We start from the raw sequence: 18,165 nt of genomic DNA, 5'->3' as shown, positions 1-18,165 counted from the left end.
TTGCCTGAAGAGAAGATTACATTGTTTTACACCATTTTATTCCTTTGGAATAATATCAGTGATATCTTCGAAACATGTGTCAGAATTGAATTATACCTGTATTAAACTCCATTCATTTATTTACATATTATACAAAAAAATTTCACGTAAACCCAAAGTTTCTACCTTTAAAAACAAGGAGTTACAACCTCTTTACTTGTGTGATTTTTTGCTACCCTGGAAACTATTTATCTATTTTTTCTGTGCTAATTGTTAACAAAGGAAAAATACACACATCTATTTATATATGTATGTATGTATATATGTATATGTATATGTATATATATATATATATACACAACCAGCTTCTTTTAGTTTCCATCTACCACTCACAAGGCTTTGGTTGGCCTGACGCTATAGTAGAAGACACTTGCCCAAGGTGCCATGCAGTGGGACTGAACCTGGAACCATGTGGTTGGTAAGCAAGCTACTTACCACACAGCCACTCCTGCACCTATGTTAATTTTTTTTGTGCACTTCCTAATAATATTTAATTATAAAAAAAAAGATGCAATAGGATTTTTTAAGCATTAAATGGCTATGGGGGTCCACCTGATTAAAATAGGAATTAAAGAGGTCTACAAGTAAAAAATGGTTGAAAACCCCTCCTTTAGATTCCTGAATCATAAAGACATAATTAGTTTCCACAAACAGCATTTGCTATGGAAGTATTCAAAAATGGTCTGCCTTCCCCTATTAACCCTTTAGCATTTAAAACTGGCCATATCTGGCCCAAATGTTCTACCTGTTTTATGCTAAAACTGACCAGATCAGGCCTCTCACACCTGCCCTGCAATGTCATTCTAAAAATAAACAATCATATCTTCGAAATATCAAAGCTACAAGATAATACAGAATTAATTTTATAAAATGTGAATAAATAGGTATTACATTTGACAGAGTAATCTGAATACCAAAAGGTTAAAGTGCCTTATTTTGTAGATTTCCTCCTAAATATTTCACTTCAAAATGCTGGGACCCACTTGCTGCACTTACCCCAAACAAAATATTGGTCTCAAATTTTGGCACAAAGCCAACAATTATGGGGGAGGGCAAGTCAATTATATTGGCCCCAGTGCACAACTGGTATTAATCTCAAAAAGATGAAAGGCAAAGATGACTCTGGTGGCATTTGGACTTGGAACTTAAAATCGGAAGAAATGCTGCTAAGCTCAGTAACAATTCTGCCTCTGCATCCATCCCCAAACAAAATATGGACTTAATGTTGTTGCCATGATTGTGATTGTCATCACCATTGTCATCATAATCATTGTTACCATCACTGATATTGTCATCATCACTGTCATCATCATTGTTGCCATTATCATTGCTCTCCTCCTCCTCCTCACCCACCATCATCATCATCAGTGATTTATCCTCCTCCTATTCATCTTCATCAATACCACCACCACCACCATCATTTTCATACTGACATGGTTTAGACTACAGTTCGTCAGACCACCAGTGCCATTTGATTCATATTCTCACCAGCCTTGGTGATTGTGTACATCAGTTTCAGTCTCTCCCCAGTTGTGATCTCCCCTTTCTCTCTTCATCATCCTCAAGCAAGTTGGTCAAGGCTTTTTCCTTCTTCTATTACCTTGGGCTGTCTGTTCTTCTGTTTGATGAATTAGCCAGTCTTCAAGTTGAGACTGAAGCCCAGCGTCCAATCACTTACTCCCACTTTTCATTATTCCTTTATCTATAAGGGAAACAAGCTGACAGATTTGTTAGCACACCAGGCAAAATGCTTAGCAACATTTCATTCGTCCTTATGTTCAAATTCAAACGAAGCCAACTTTACCATTCATCTTTTCAGTACCAGTTCTGCACTGGGGTCGATTTAACTGACTATCCCTCTCCCATAAATTTCAGGCCTTGTGCCTATAGCAGAAAAGATTCTTTTTTTTTTATTAAATAGACTACATTCATTGTATCTCAAACCATTTCATTTATCACTAAAATCATGCCATCTGGTCTCCAAGACTAAGATTTCAAAGGTTGTAAGATTTCAAAAGGTCCATCATCATCATCATCATCATCATCGTATAACGTCCGGTTTCCATGCTAGCATGGGTTGGACAGTTCGACTGGGGTCTGGGAAACCAGGAGGTTGTGCCAGGCTCCAGTCTATTCTGGCAGTGCCTCTATAGCTGGATGCCCTTCCTAACGCCAACCACTCCGTGAGTGTAGTGGGTGCTTTTTACGTGCCAGCGGCATAGGGGCCAGAGGAGGCTGGCAACGGCCACGATCAGTTGGTGCTTTTTACATGCCAGTGGCATGGAAGCCAGTCAAGGCGGCGCAGGCATTGGTCATGTTCGGATGGTGCTTTTTATATGCCACCAGCACAGGTATCACAACTATAATTTCCATTTGATATTTTATTTTGATGTTGATGTACTTGACTCAATAGGTCTCCTCAAGCACAGCAGGTCACCCAACAATCTAAGATTATTAAGTATAGTTCTGTTAATATATCATGACTCTCTTCTTTATATTGACCCTTTTGTTACCTTGTACTGTGGGGAGAGGTGTGACTGTGTGGTTAAGAAGTGTGCTTCCCAACCACATAATTTGGGGTCCAGTTTCATTGTGTAGCCTGAGGCTGACCAAAGCCTTGTGAGTGGGTTTATTTGGTAGCTGAAAACTGAAAGGATCCTGTTGTATGTGTATGTGCATGAGCATGTGTGTATGTGAGTGTGAGTGTGTGTGTATGTGTGTATGTGTGTGTGTGTGTGTGTGTGTGTGTGTGTGTGTGTGTGTGTATGTTGTGTCTCCCTGTCTTAACATCATGTGATAATTGTAAATGAGTGTCACTGTCATACAAGCAGTGTCATTCATTCCCACTCTTCCTCATCATCATTTAACGTCTGTTTTCCATGCTAGCATGGCTTGGACAATAATAATAAAGCACTCTTCTCAAGCCTTGTGGATTCATAAGGTGTAGTTATGGATTCATAAGGATCCGTTTCCTGGTTTCCATGGAGTATATACATTTACTCCCTGTTTGGGATGCCAGACTGTCACAGAATTCCTCATTTTTACTAGCTGAGTGAACTGGTGCAACATGAAATGAAAGGTTTTGCACAAAAGAACACATGTCACCCAGTCCAGAAACTGGAACCACAATCTTAGGATCATGATTCTAACACTCTAACCTGTAGGCCACATGCTTCCAATATTCTGCAAAAACATATCTAACCATGGGGAAATACTGCTTTGCTTGGTAACAGAAAAACGTTGATCATATAAAGCATTTCAGTCTGTTTCATTTGTTTTCTTAAAGCTTTTAAATTCATTTTCTAAAGAGTTGTCACTTCTTATGAATTCCAAGATATTCAAACCATTTGGTACATCTCATATATACGTATTCAATGACACTTTTCATCCCTTCACTTGCTGGACTTCACAGTTTTAGTTTTATTGATGCCTGTTCCACAGGTTATTGATGTTTATCCTATCTTTAAAGCCTATGCCTTTGTTTCTGTCATCAAGTTTGTATATCACCCCTTTTAGCTTTCAATGTCATATTTCTAAGTAGATAATCGCCATCATCATCATCATCATCATTATTCCCACCACCACCAGGCTTACAAAGAATAAGTCCAGTGGTGGATTTCTTTGATTAAAAGGTGCTGCCCCAGCATGGCCACAGTCAATTGACTGAAACAAGTAAAAGAAAAAAAATCTTGTTCTGAAAAGTCCCATATGTTGCTCCTCTTCTTACTAAAAGTATATATCTTTTTATTGTTCATATTTTTACATGTTTCATTCATTAGACTGCGGTCATGCTGGGGCACTGCCTTGAAGAAATTTAGTTGAATGGATCAACCCCAGTACTTATTTTTTTTTAAACCTTGTACAAATTCTATCGGTCTCTGTTGCCGACCCAGTAAGTTCGGGGACATAAACACACCAACATTGGTTGTCAAGCAGTAGTGGGAGACAAACACACAAACCAACACACATACGATGGTCTTCTTTCAGTTTCTGTCTACCAAATTCACTCACAAGGGTTTGGTTAGCCTGAGGCGATAGTAGAAGACACTTGCCCATCATGCTATACAATGGGATTGAACCCAGAACCATGTTGTTGAGAAGCAAGCTTCTTACCATCCAGAAATGCCTGCTCCTAAGATTTAAAAAAAATCTAGACTCATTGAAATATGTTTCCAAGAAGTATTTTTCTTAATTTTACAAAAATAATTCAATCCATTGCTTACAACAATAGAAAGCTTTTTATTACTGAACAAAAATGAAATTCATCAATCTTGGTCTGGTTGAAAACACCAGAATTACTGGATATTCATACAAGAAGTGATATAATGAATTAAATTTTCTTTAAAAGAAGATATTTATGGAATGAATGTCTTAAAAGTATGCACCATTGTATAACTCCATGAAAATACAATAGTTTCTCATAATTCACAACAGATATATTATTTACCTACTGAATTATACGTACATATATACATATATGCATGCATACATACATACATACATACATACATACATACATACATACATACATATATACACACACATGCAGCACACACATTGGTTCAATGAAATATACTGGGATGCATGTATGTATGTATGTATGCACATACATACATGTATACATATTTGTATGTATGTGTGAATGTGCATGTGTGTGTGTGTAAGTTTTCTTGGTTTTTATTTTTCAAATTTCTCACCAATGAGTAAAGAGCTGGTTTCTAGCCTAAAAACATGAATCTTCCATTAAAATATAGACAGCATCAACATGCTAGTCTTATATGTAGAAATATATGTATGTATGTATGTATGTATGTATGTATGTATGTATGTATGTATGTATGTATGTATGTATGTATGTATGTATGTATGTATGCATTTATGTATGTATGTATGCATGCATGCATGTATGTATGTTTGTATGTATGTATTTATGTATGGCTGGATGGATGGGTGGATGGATGAATGCATGTGTGTATATATGTATGCAGGTATGCAAACATTTAACATTTATGCCTGTATCAATGTATGTATGCATGTATGCACTTATGTATGTATACATGTCTGTATGTAAGCATTTATTTATGTATGCATATATGTATGCATTTATATATGTATGTATGTATGTATGTATGTATGTATGTATGTATGTATGCATTTATGTACATTATGTATGCATGTATGTATGAATGCATTTATGTATGTATGTGTGTGCATATATATGTATGCAAGCATATATATGCATGCATGTGTATATATGTATACATACATATATGCATACATGTACATATACAAATGCACATAACGACATGTGCACAGGCATGAATGGCATTACATAGATGGATCTTATTAAATACTGAACTTCATGAATGTTTTACATATTTTGACAGTGCCTTTGATAACTTGAGGCTGTAATCTGATCAAGCATGTTCTTTCTGATTTTGTGAAATCTAGCTTCTAAAGATTGTTCTGGAGGCAGTTAGTCACATACCTGGTTGTTCCAATAACTATTGATAGAAATCTAAAATTATAGTCTGGGTGCAATAACTGCACATTTCTCACCAGTCCAGCATAAATATTTTCTTTTTGACAAATCTTTAAAATTATATTGCCATCTGCTGTATGTATTTATGTTGTCTTGTTTTAATTATTTGAAGTCTTCCTGTTAAGAAGGAGCTGGTTTGTAAAAGTGATACTAAATTCCATCATTGGAATCTAGATAACAAAATCAATTTTGCATTTCAAATTTGAGAAAATTCTTACATATTATAACTGTTCCACTTACAAATTGTCTTAGCAGTGCATGAATTAACTGGTTGATTTCTATTTCTGAAAATCCTAGCTTATCCAAATGCATCAGTAATAATTGGTATAATGTGACTATATAATCTAGATACAGAAGCAACTATCCAATAATTATTCTCATTTTCTTTGACTTTCAAAGAGATATTCACATCGGCAAGTGCATACATTTCTTGTTTGTCCCAAGCAACAATATCCTGTCTGTTTGCCTACATTTGACATAAGTTTTGATGGGAATGTATGTATGTATTATTTCTTTATTGCCCACAAAGGGCTAAACATAGACGGGACAAACAAGGATAGACAAAGGGATTAAAGTCGATTATATCGACCCCAGTGCATAACTGGTACTTATTTAATCGACCCCAAAAGGATAAAAGGCAAAGTCGACCTCAGTGGAATTTGAACTCAGAACGTAGCGGCAGACGAAATACCGCTAAGCATTTTGCCCGGCGTGCTAACGATTCTGCCAACTCGCCGCCAATGTATGTATGTATGTATGTATGTATGTATGTATGTATGTATGTATGCATGTACGTACGTACATATGTATGTATGTATGTATGCATGCATGTATGTCTCTTCTATTTTTTTATTATCATAAATCTTCCACTAAGGAGGGAGGCAGTTTCCATACAAGGCTCCATCTTTGGGATGTAGTTAACACAGACAAATTCACACTTGGAACCTGAGAAAAGTCTTGCATATTTTTACTGTTCCACTCACAGATTGCACTTGTACTAATTAGCTGGTCGATTTATCTTTCTGAAAGTCCCAGTTTATCTAGATTTTCCTTTAAGCATTTACTAACAAGACTGGTGGTTTCAAAGAAGCTGTCCATAGATATCCTCTTTTTCTTTGATTTTCAAAGAGATATTTATATCTGCAGGGCAGCTGGCCTCTATGATGGTACATACCTTTGCCCCTCTGGCCCAAACAACAATATCTAGCCTGTTATGCTTACATTTGACAGATGTTTTGATGGGAATAGTCTACCAGTATTCCTTGAGTTGGTATTTATGAATGTATTCCATAAGAGAAGGATTTTCTAAGTTTATTTCAGGACAGTCTTTTTTGCGAATGGCATTGTAAATTGTTTTAGCTGCAACATAGTTACTGCCACACACACACTACCATACACTCACATACACTCACATTCACCACACGCATGCACGCACACACACGCACGCACCCCGCATACACACAGATACCAATCATTTTTCACACTCTTCTGTCCCAGAAAGCACTTTCTCTTTATCCATCTACTTCTGGTCATTCCAAAATGTAACTACCAGTGGATTGTTGGCGATTCTTTTTCCTCCTTCTTCCTTTTCTTTTGGACTTTCCTCTGTCTCCTGTTTCCAAAGAAGAGCTTTGCTCAAAATGCAAAACAACTGGTCTTCCTTTCCTTCTCTGAATGTCTTATTAATACTTTGCATGTACCATGTCCTTGCGTTGTTTCTTTCTTGTATTTTTCTCCGTTTTTTTTTATTAATTATGTATGTATGTATGTATGTATGTATGTATGTATGTATGTATGTGAGGGCATGTGGCCTTGTCATTAGGCTGTTGCATTTGTGGTTGTGAGATCATGGTTTCAATTTTCAGACTGGGTGATTTGTGGTAGTTTTGAGCAAAACACTTCATTTCACATCATTCTGCAATCACTTCAACATCTGATGTATGGTGCACCACACATCTGTCAATTGGGTAGCAGGAGTGAGCTAATGTACAGTACAAACATTTGATCACTGTAAACAAAACTTTGTGCAGTTTGTTCAGTAAGAAATTGCAGATCCCTCATCTGTTGTCTATGAGATGAGAGTCCGTGATGTATGTATGAGGGCATAAGAGACCGCTAGTCTTTGTTGTTGTTGAACTTGTTTAATATCTTTGTAAGCTCAGATCGATTAGATCAATGATAAAACCATAACCATTTCATATTATTTCAGAAACTGTTAAAGTAGTGAGCTGGTTGAATTTTTGGTACACCAGGTAAAGTACATAGCGGCATTTTCTCCATCTGTATGTTCTGAGTTCAAATTCCACTGAGGTCAATTTTGCTTCTCATCCTTTTGAGGTTGATAAATTAAGTACCAGTCATGGAATAGGATCAATGCTATCAACTAGCCCCCTTCCCCAAAACTTCAGGCCTTGTGCCTATTGCAGAAAGGGTTATTTCAGATACTGTGTATTTAATACTACATTATCTAATGTGTTTGTCCTCTTTAATGTGGCAGAGAATGATTTAAGTTAAATTTGGCTGCTATTTCTAACAGTTCAAGTGATTGCAAACAGGTTCCTTCATTGGTTCACTAGTGAAAAGTACTTAAAACCATTCCAATTAAGAATAATATTACTTTGATCCATTTAGCAAAATATCTTCATTTTCTTCAAGAATTCCATCTTTAAGAGTAAATCTATCACATTATATATATATATATATATATATATATATATCCTCACACACTAAGCACACTAAGCACATACATGTGTGCACATGCACACACAAACACACACACACGCACACAAATCCAATCTTTCTAATATCAGATCAATATTATTTTCTCTTTAATCTTTTCAGTTATCTTTCAATCGTAATCTTCATTTGTTTTCTTCTAATAAACCAAAGAATTATTACAAATCCACAGAGCTTTCTTTCACTCTAGATTTCAATTATTCTCTTTCTAACACTCTTTCCTCTTTCTCCACCACCCTCACATTTCCCTCTATTTATTCCCTCTTATTTATCCTTCCCTTTTCTTTCTCTTTTCATATCTTTTTAAATATTCTATATATCTGTTCATTATTCTCTTTTCCCTTCACATTCACTTTATGCGATGTTGGTCTTTTGCTTAAATTTTAATTTAGTCTCCTGTTTCATTATTTCAGTTATCAAAGTATTGTTACACAAAGATTCATTTCATCAGCTAATTTCCCTTCCATCAAAATTCTGTTGCATTTTCCAAGTATACTAGTCACATGTTTTTACTTTTATTTTTAAAAATAATAAATATATATATATATATATATATATATATATATATATATATATATATAATGTATATGTATGTGTGTGTATGTGTGTGTGTGGGGTGCAGTATATGTGTAGATAGATAGATAGAATATATATATATATATATATATCACACATATATATCTGTGTGTGTGTGTATATATATATACATATTTATGTATATATGTATATACATATAGGTATACATATATATGTGTGTGTGCGTATATAATATATATATATGTATGTATGTATGTATGTATGTATGTATGTATGTATGTATGTATGCATGTATGAATGTATGACTTGATTCTGTTAGTCACGAATGACCGTGGGTGCACTTAAAAGGTTCCCCTCTGGGCATTCATGCCAGATGCTCCAATATGAACATTTCAGAGTGTTTGGGTGTCAATCTGAGGACATGTACCTAGAGTGACAAAAATGAAACATCCAGTCAACATCATGGTGTTTGAAGTGATCACTAGTGATGACAACGTTACGCTTCCATTCATCTTCCCACACGGCCTCAGAATTATCATGAAGGAGGTAGTGCTGCCCTGGCTGATGGAAGACCCTATGTCTGGCAACAGGACTCTGCACCATGCCACACAAACAGGAGAATCCAGTCATGACTGTTAGACAATTTCTGCGACCACATCACCCCTAACATTTGGCCAGCTAATTCTCTAGACTGCAACTCCCTTGATTTTATGCATGGGGCACAGTTAAGCAAGAGACCAACAAAACTCCTTGTAACACCAAAGATGCACTGAAGGCAAGGATTATGGCAGCATTCACTAACTTAAACAGGGAGACCATCCAGAAGAGTTGATGGAGATTCTGAAGTTATCTGGTTGAAGGCAATGGCGATTTTATTGAATAAATTTACTCTTTAGTATTTCAAGATATTTATATGTAATTTTGGTAAATATATCTTTTAAAATGAGATGTCAGTGTTATTTTCATTTTTGTGTAATTTAGACAACAGTTTATTCATTGCAACCAGTATATCATTGTCATCATCATTATTGTTTTAATATCCAATTTTCCATGCTTGCATGGGCCAGATGGAATTTGTTGACATAGATACACATGACAGGATGCTCTTCTTATTGCCAAACCTCACCTTTTATCCAAGCAAAATAATATTTCTGCATGACTGAACACATTTTCATAGCAAATTAGAAAGGTAGAACAAATACACACACACACACACAGATACAGACAGAAAGACAGACACACAGACACACACACACGCAAACACATGCGTGCACACACACACACACACATGCACACATGCATATACATGTATATATGTATATTATGAAGCAGTATATTACTGATTATAGCATATAACTGGTGTGAATGTTACTGTCAGTCTCATGTCTCATATCCAAACAATATCTTATAATATTTTAATTAGTTTTGTTTTTAGCTCTTTTTATTAATGGTTTAGTCATAGGAAAAATAACAGCCCTTTTGAAGGAGTCTGTGATTAATGGGAAAAAGGAAAGAAGTTACTTGCAAGAGAATGGTCACCAAGTGGTGGTGTTTCACCCTTTCATTACTGTATGTATTTTGAGATGCTCTGTGTTTCTTTCAATTACTTTAAACATAACAAAGAATTTCGTATAATAACTTAGTTGTCATTTAGCTACTGTTAGGAATATAAATTATGACTAAGGTTTGGTGGGAGATTTTAATTAAAGGCTTATGAAAACGACATTTGTACTTAGAGCCAGGGCCAGTTTCAGCTGGATTGGTAATGAAAGGGTTCAGCCAGGCAATGGGTACAAATGGCTGTCTTGACCTTTCTGCCTCCTCTGCAAGAAAACAAGAACCAAAGTAGTTGAGTTGATATAAGAGACTAAAACCAATGAAGCTGGTGTCCTAGCATGGTCCTAGTTCAATAACTGAAGTCAGTAAAGGAATAAATGAATGGCATGGCTTGATTCTCTGTTAGTTACAATGATGAGTGTTCCAGTCTGCTCATGAAATTAATGTGCAAGTGGTTGAGCACCATTCTGACACCTATACTCTTTATGTAGTTCTCAGGGAGATTCAGTGGGATACAGTGTGACAAGACTGGTTCTTTAAATTACAACTACAACTTCTCTCAATTGTAACTGTCAAGATCCAAGAAGTTGTCTACTCGACCAGGGGTACATGATTAAATCTATCATATATATGGCAGAAGTTACAGCAATGGTAGATGATAACATAACTGAAAAGAAGAGTTACATTGGGTTATGTGAAGGTGACTTCAAAAATTATTATGCTAACTACATATCTTTCTTTCAGTACAGGAGCTAAAGTAAAGCCTTTAAATTGGCTAACCACATGTGGAGTCTGAAGTCTAATGTCACACCACATACAATCAAGTGGAAAATAGTTGAAAAATCCATGCCATATGCTAATGGATAAAAAAAAAAAAATGCCAAGCTATGCATAGCTGAAAGATCACAGATCCTTTTCAAATCTGAGAAATCCACTGCACTGCTGAATTCCAGGTTTGAAATTTTCAGTTAATGTAAACATATGGATAAATTCCTTTTAGTGAAATGGAAAATATCACCCTCTTCTGACAATGGCTGTATCGCAGATTCTAAATCCCTATCCATTCAGCCTTATTATGGCTTTATGGCCAAAGAGGACATATCTCTAATTTTCCCTTTTCCCTTTTTTTACATTTTCCTTTTGTTTTCCAGTGTTCTCACCCTTCCACCTCTTACATCTACCTTACTCTCACCTTTTCTCACATTTTCTTAATGGATGTTTAAAAATACAGACATGGCTACATGGGTTAGAATTTCATGTTACAACCACACAGCTTTGGGTTCAATTGCACTCAATGACACCTTGTCAATAGTAGTGTCTTCTGCTATAGCCTTGAGCCAATCAAGACTGTTCTAACTTTGGTCATGCTTTTTTTGTTGTATATTAAGGACTACATTACATAAAATGTTCTTTCATTTTAAAGATTTGATTCCTATTTCTAGCAGTTTCAAGTAACTGTTTAGAGCAGTGGTTCTCAACCATATTTTACCTGTGGACCCCTTTGATTTCTATTTTACTCGGATGGACTCTTCTAGCCATTTGATGTTTAAAAAATCCTATTATATTTTTTATAATTAAATACGGGTCATCAACTTATGACCACAATTGGTTTTGACTGACTGGTTGTAAGTCAGCCTATAAGATTACATAACCTTGTTTTATATTTTTACATTCTTAAGGTACATTCTCAGGTAAGAGTCACATACAGCTTTCTGTATTATACTGCAACAGTGTTATTTGTCTCAAGCAGTCATCTAATAAACACATATGAGGTTGCCTTGATGTCTCCATGACAGGATATTCATCCAACACTTAGGATAACTATTGTGGCAATTGAAAACCAAACCTAGGGTAAGTGTTTATTAGCTGACATCATCTGTAGATAGGTTAATTTCTAAGAAATTAAACCCATTAGATTTCAACTGGACTATATATTATCGCTGCTGGGAGCTGGTGCGTCAATCATCATAAAGTCAATCGGTTGTAAGCTGGATAGGTTGTAAGTTGATGACGGCATGTATTAGGAATTGTATAAAAAGTTAACATACTTTATGTATTGTAAAAGAACCAATTTATTGCACATAAATTTTAACAATAAACTCTTATATGGGCTCTCAAGAGTCATGCGGACCCCAGTTGTGAACTGCTGGTTTACAGACAAAACAATTATTTGCTTTTCGCTTGTGGTCAGTAAATCAAGAGAAGAGCAATATTTATGAATAAAATATGTGACCAGACACTTTTAAATAACCAAAACTAATGAAATCGCAGGAACATAAAGAAGAGAATAACTTTCATCAAACTCATTTATAAGTAAATTTATGACAGGATGTAAATGTGCGTGGAGATCTCCATGTGGTTAATCATTTATTAATACAAAAGATTAAGGTCACAGAAATAACACTACAAAAGTTACTATGTAATCACAAGTAAATTTTATGACCATTTTGTTGTTCTGGGAGGGAAGACAAAAAGAAAGAGTTTTATTTTATGGAATAGAATTCCTTTTGTGGCTTGAGAATAGAGAGCCCGGTAAGCATAAATAACACAGCTTAAACTGATTGCTATCAATAAAGTTTCAAGGCTGCCGATAACAAAGACAGAGGTAATTGGGAAATGGTATAATACCAATACCAGGAAATAATTTCAGTTGGAAAACGAGATATTGTTAACATCTTTAATGGCAAGAATTAGAATTGAAAACATCTGTCTAATATCTTCAGTTCTATGGAAGATAATGGTATTGATTAAATCATTATGGCCTCTTAGTTCCTTGGTATTATCCTACAAAACACTGGTTTCCTGAGACAAAGCCAACAGAACTATACAAAAAGCAAGTTTTGTTCTAATGCATTTATCTAGTTAGACCACTGACAGAACTAAGATGATGTGTCCAGCATGTGGAACTAAGTAAATAAATTAGAAAATTGTTATTGTACTGTCTTATCTAATGCTATAAGAAATTGATCAAATTATCTTGGAGGTGGCTTGTAACAAGTATGAACAGAAAGTCAAGTGATTCAGATGTGATTTATTAGTTTCACAGGGAAATATTGATAATTCTGTCAATGTATAAACTGCAGTTCCTAACTGTAAGTGAATTAAGTATATTTACTTGAGTGTATATCAGAGACACAAGAGAAAAATCAAACAGTAATACATATATTATAGAGTCTATTTACTGAGATTGATTATTAAAATCTGGGTTTAACAAATCTGTTCCAACATCAGAATTAAGCTCTGAAACTAAACTACACAAATTACAGTTTTAATAAACTGTAAGAAGATTAAAACGAATACATAAGAATTAAAAACTCAGACAAAATAAAATAAAGTCGGTTAAGCAATTGTTGTTGTGCAAATGAAATTGAATTTATTTACCCAATTTATTTACCCAGAAAAAGACTTTCACTTTGTACTAATTTATTAATGTAGCTTATTCAGCTCTTTACTTGGTTCACTCAGTCTCTCTATAAGCTAGGCATTTAACCCTTTAGCATTTAGATTATTCTGTCAAATGCAATGCTTATTTATTCATATTGTTTTGAATTAATCATGCATTATCTTGTAGCTTTGAGATTTTGATGATTGATTGCTTATTTTTAGAATGACTTTGTAGGGAAGACATGAGAGATCAGCTCTGGCTGGTTTGAACATAATTCAAGTAGAATATTTGGGTCAGGTATGGCCAGTTTAAATGCTAAAGTCTTAAACTATACAGTGGTCTGATAGTAAACATACCCCCAGAAAACCTGAGGCAAGGAGAAAAGCTAATTCAAGGATAGACTTACCATTTCTTCCATTCATTATTATTTGTCATTGGAAGGCGGTGAACTGGCACAATGATTAGAGCATTGGAAGGAATTACTAGCAGCATTTCAATTGGCTCTTTATGTTCTGAATTTAAATCCCACCAAGCCAATTTTGCTTTTCATTCTTTTTATCTTTTTGCTTGTTACAGTCATTGGACTGAGTGGCCATACTGGGGTACCACCTTGGAGAGTTTAGTTGAAATTGAATCCAGCACTTATGCTTTCTTTAGTATTTTTATTCTAGTGGTCCTTCCTGGGGTTGATGATATCAACTACCTTTGCTCCCTCAAACTGCTGGCCTTGTTACCTAAATTAATAAACAACTTTTGTTTGTCTTTGGAAGCAAATAAATAGCCACAATCATCAGAACACTGAACAAAATACTTTACTGTTCTGCTTCCAGCTCTTTGTGTTCTGAGTTCAAATCCTGCTGAGGTCAACTTTGCCTTTCATACCTCCAGGGGTTAATAAAATGAAGTACCAGTCAAGTAGTAGGGTCAATAGTTGCACCTGTTCCCCCCTCCCTTCAAAATTGCTGGTTTTGTGTCTAAATCCAAGACTATTATGATTTGTCTTCAGTCTTTTTCAGTTTTGTTAATTCTCTAGGTTTTTATAACATCAATGACTTGAGCAGGAAATGAAAGTATATCAACTATTTAGTTGGAACCACCACACACCCAACTGCTCCCACCACCACCACCACCACCACCATGACCTCCAGTTGTGAAAACTACACCAAAGAAGAAGTGATTACCAAAGATAGCATGGGACATTTAGTCTTTTAAGGGATAATATTTATAGTATTAATGACATAAATTTAACCCCTTAGCATTCAGATTATTCTCTCAAATGTAATGCTTATTTATTGACATTGTTTTGAATTAATCATGTATTATCTTGTAGCTTTGAAGTCCCAATTGTTTGACTGTTTACTTTTAGAATGACATTGTAAAGTAAGTATGAGAAGTCAGTTCTAGCAAGTTTGAACATAAAGCAGGGATGGATGTGGTCAGTTTAAATGCTAAAGTGTTAAGGGGGCAATGAATGGATAGAGTATAAGATAGTGGGCACTGACAAAGCTAAGATATACCATTCAATTGATAAATCAAGAGAGATATGGGCTCTGCAAGCCTTATTGCAGGTTACCTATTTAAGAGGGCAATTACTAAATAGAATTAATATAGAGCAGAGAGGCTCCCTTTAGTTCTCATGGGACCTCTCTAGTGCTGGTTGCTTGATAAAATGCATGCAATACACTCTGTAAAGTGGCTGGTAACAAAGTGAGTATCCAGTCCTGGAAAACATGGTCAAGTGAGATGTGGACTCTGCAAACCCCATTGCAGGCTACCAATTTAGGATGGCAGAGCTAGAAGAATAGCTAAGAAAAGGTAGTGGGGGATCCAGGGGTGGCATGATAAAATGCATTTAGAACTCACAGCATATCAAATTTCATTGTTTTTTTTTTCTTGCTGCACAATGATATGGACTATGATGAATGACTCCAACCCATGCCCACATGGAAAAACAGATGTAAAAGATGATGAGGAGGAGGAGGGGGAAAGGAAGATAATGCTGTTGAGTCCTTAACTTTTTTTTATCTTTTACTTGTTACAGTCACTGAACTGTGGCCATGCTGGGGCACTACCTTGATGGGTTTTAGTCAGAGAAATTGAACCCAGCACTTTTTCTTTGGTCTTGTACTTATTCTAGTTATCTCTTTTTGCCAAACCACTAAGTTATGGGGACATAACAAACCAATGCCAGTTGTCAAATGGTGATAGGGAACAAACACAATACAGACATAAACACACAATTCTTCACAGTTTTAATCTACCAAATTCACTTCTCAGACTATGTCTAGAGTAGGTGACATTCGCCCAAGGTGCCACACAGTAGGAATGAACCTGGAACCATGTGGTTACAAAGTCAGCTTCTTAACCACACTACCATACCTGCACCTATAGCCACATGATAATGACATTTGGATATTTATTATTCCATGCTAATATATTGATAAAACTAATACTTGTTGCCCTATACTAACATTACTCATTCTTCTTTTCACACCTCATACATCAAACATTTCGATATCATAACTGTTATAGTGATTTATAACATTTGTACAATGTTACAAATTTACAGAATTCAGCAAACTGGCTTCCATGCTGGTGGCACGTAAAAAGCACTATTCGAGCGTGATTGTTACCAGCTCCGCCTTACTGGCACTTGACCGGTGGCACATGAAAAAACATTCGAGCGAGGTCATTGCCAGTGCCGCTGGACTGGCTCCTGTGCAGGTGGCACGTAAAAAACACAATTTGAGCATGGCCATTGCCAGTACCGCCTAACTGGCCCTTGTTCTGGTGGCATGTAAAAGTACCCACTACACTCTCGAAGTGGTTGGTGTTAGGAAGGGCATCCAGCTGTAGAAACTCTGCCAGATCAGATTGGAGCCTGGTGCAGCCATCTGGTTTGCCAGTCCTCAGTCAAATCATTGAACCCATGCTAGCATAGAAAGCGGACGTTAAACGATGATGATGATGATGACTGTCCATATTCTCACATATGCTCACCTCCTTGTACCTTCAGAGTTTGCTTTGGCACCCCATTACCACCATATTTAGTTTCTTTCCAGCTCCTTTCACCATCCTTATATAATGCAGGGTAGTCGTGTATCTTTTCTATAGTAAGACACCCGTGCTTGTTCTTCTATCATACTTTAGCCTCTCAACACCTGACATAAAGCCAACCACCCCTATTCTAATCCTGCCACTGCTACTTTTTCCTTTTCCTGTCTTGCAAGTTACTTGCTAACCTCACTAGCAGTGCTGGATTAACCATTAAGCAAAATAAGCATGTGCTTAGGGCATCAAGGGAAGGTGGGCCCCACAGAAAAGGTAAATGGTTTACGTCACAAAAAAAAATCCCTTTAAACTTGCTAAAATAATATTAGAAGAGGTTTATATGATTGGAAATATAAATTCAAAGTGTTTGTAGTGTCATAGTGAGGATTTGATCAAAGACTTTGCAATTAAAAAAAAAAGTAGGGGAAAATTTCTCAAATATAAAGTGGAAGTATACAAAAATAAACATTAGTTTTGTTTTGTTTTGAAGAATTAAAATTTATTTTATGAATTATTATTGTTTATATTTTGAATTGCATATATATGGGGCCACCAAACTATCTTAAGTCCTTAGGGCCTCTATTGGTCTTAATCTGGCTTTGCTCACTAGTACTGCAGCATGAAAGAAAAGAAAGCACCTAGTACACACTGGAATGCAGTAGATGTTAGGAAGAGCATCCAGTCAAAGATGACATGAGAGCCCATGGCTTAGTGGATATAGTCAAACATCCAACCCATGCCAGCATAGAAAAGAGACATTCAATGAGGAGACTGATGATAATGATAATGATGAAATAGTCAATTAACCTTTTAGTATATAAACCAGCCATATCCAGCCCAAATATTGTTTCCTGTTTGAAGTTCAGATCAGACAGATCTGACCTTTCACACCTACTCTACAATGTCATTCTAAAAATACACAATCACATCATCAAAATTTGAAGCTGCAAGCTAATGAATGATAAATTCAAAACAATGAAGATAAATTAGCATTACATTTAACAGAGTAATCTGAATGCTAAAGAGTTAAATTGATTGGTATTTCAATTGACATTAAAAAGGTTGAAAGGCAAAGTTTACCTTGACGGGATTTGAACTCAGAAGATAAATTCAATTCTTGTTGAGGTCAAATTTGCCATTCATATTTTTGGGGTTGACAAATTAAATCCTGCTCAAATATGGGAATATCTCTCACTAAGTTTTGATATATAATGATATCACTACATGATATATATTGCAATAACTGTTTTCCATGCATTGCTGGTGCCATCAAAAAAGCACCCAGTACACTTTTTAACCCTTTTATTACTGTATTTCT

General features: G+C 35.7%; 1 long non-coding RNA gene across 1 annotated transcript; it reads right to left on the bottom strand.

Moving 5' to 3' along the window:
• Positions 1 to 350: 350 nt before the first annotated feature.
• On the bottom strand, positions 351 to 17,652 carry LOC118764573. The gene is made up of 3 exons (XR_005000395.1): positions 17,315 to 17,652; positions 16,942 to 16,947; positions 351 to 361 (listed from the first exon to the last, which is right to left on the bottom strand). It is a non-coding gene; the product is annotated as an uncharacterized LOC118764573 (long non-coding RNA).
• Positions 17,653 to 18,165: the final 513 nt, after the last annotated feature.

This window comes from Octopus sinensis, linkage group LG1, assembly GCF_006345805.1.
Source record: "Octopus sinensis linkage group LG1, ASM634580v1, whole genome shotgun sequence".
Lineage (NCBI taxonomy): Eukaryota > Metazoa > Mollusca > Cephalopoda > Octopoda > Octopodidae > Octopus > Octopus sinensis.
This window is presented reverse-complemented; position numbering and strand designations above follow the sequence as displayed.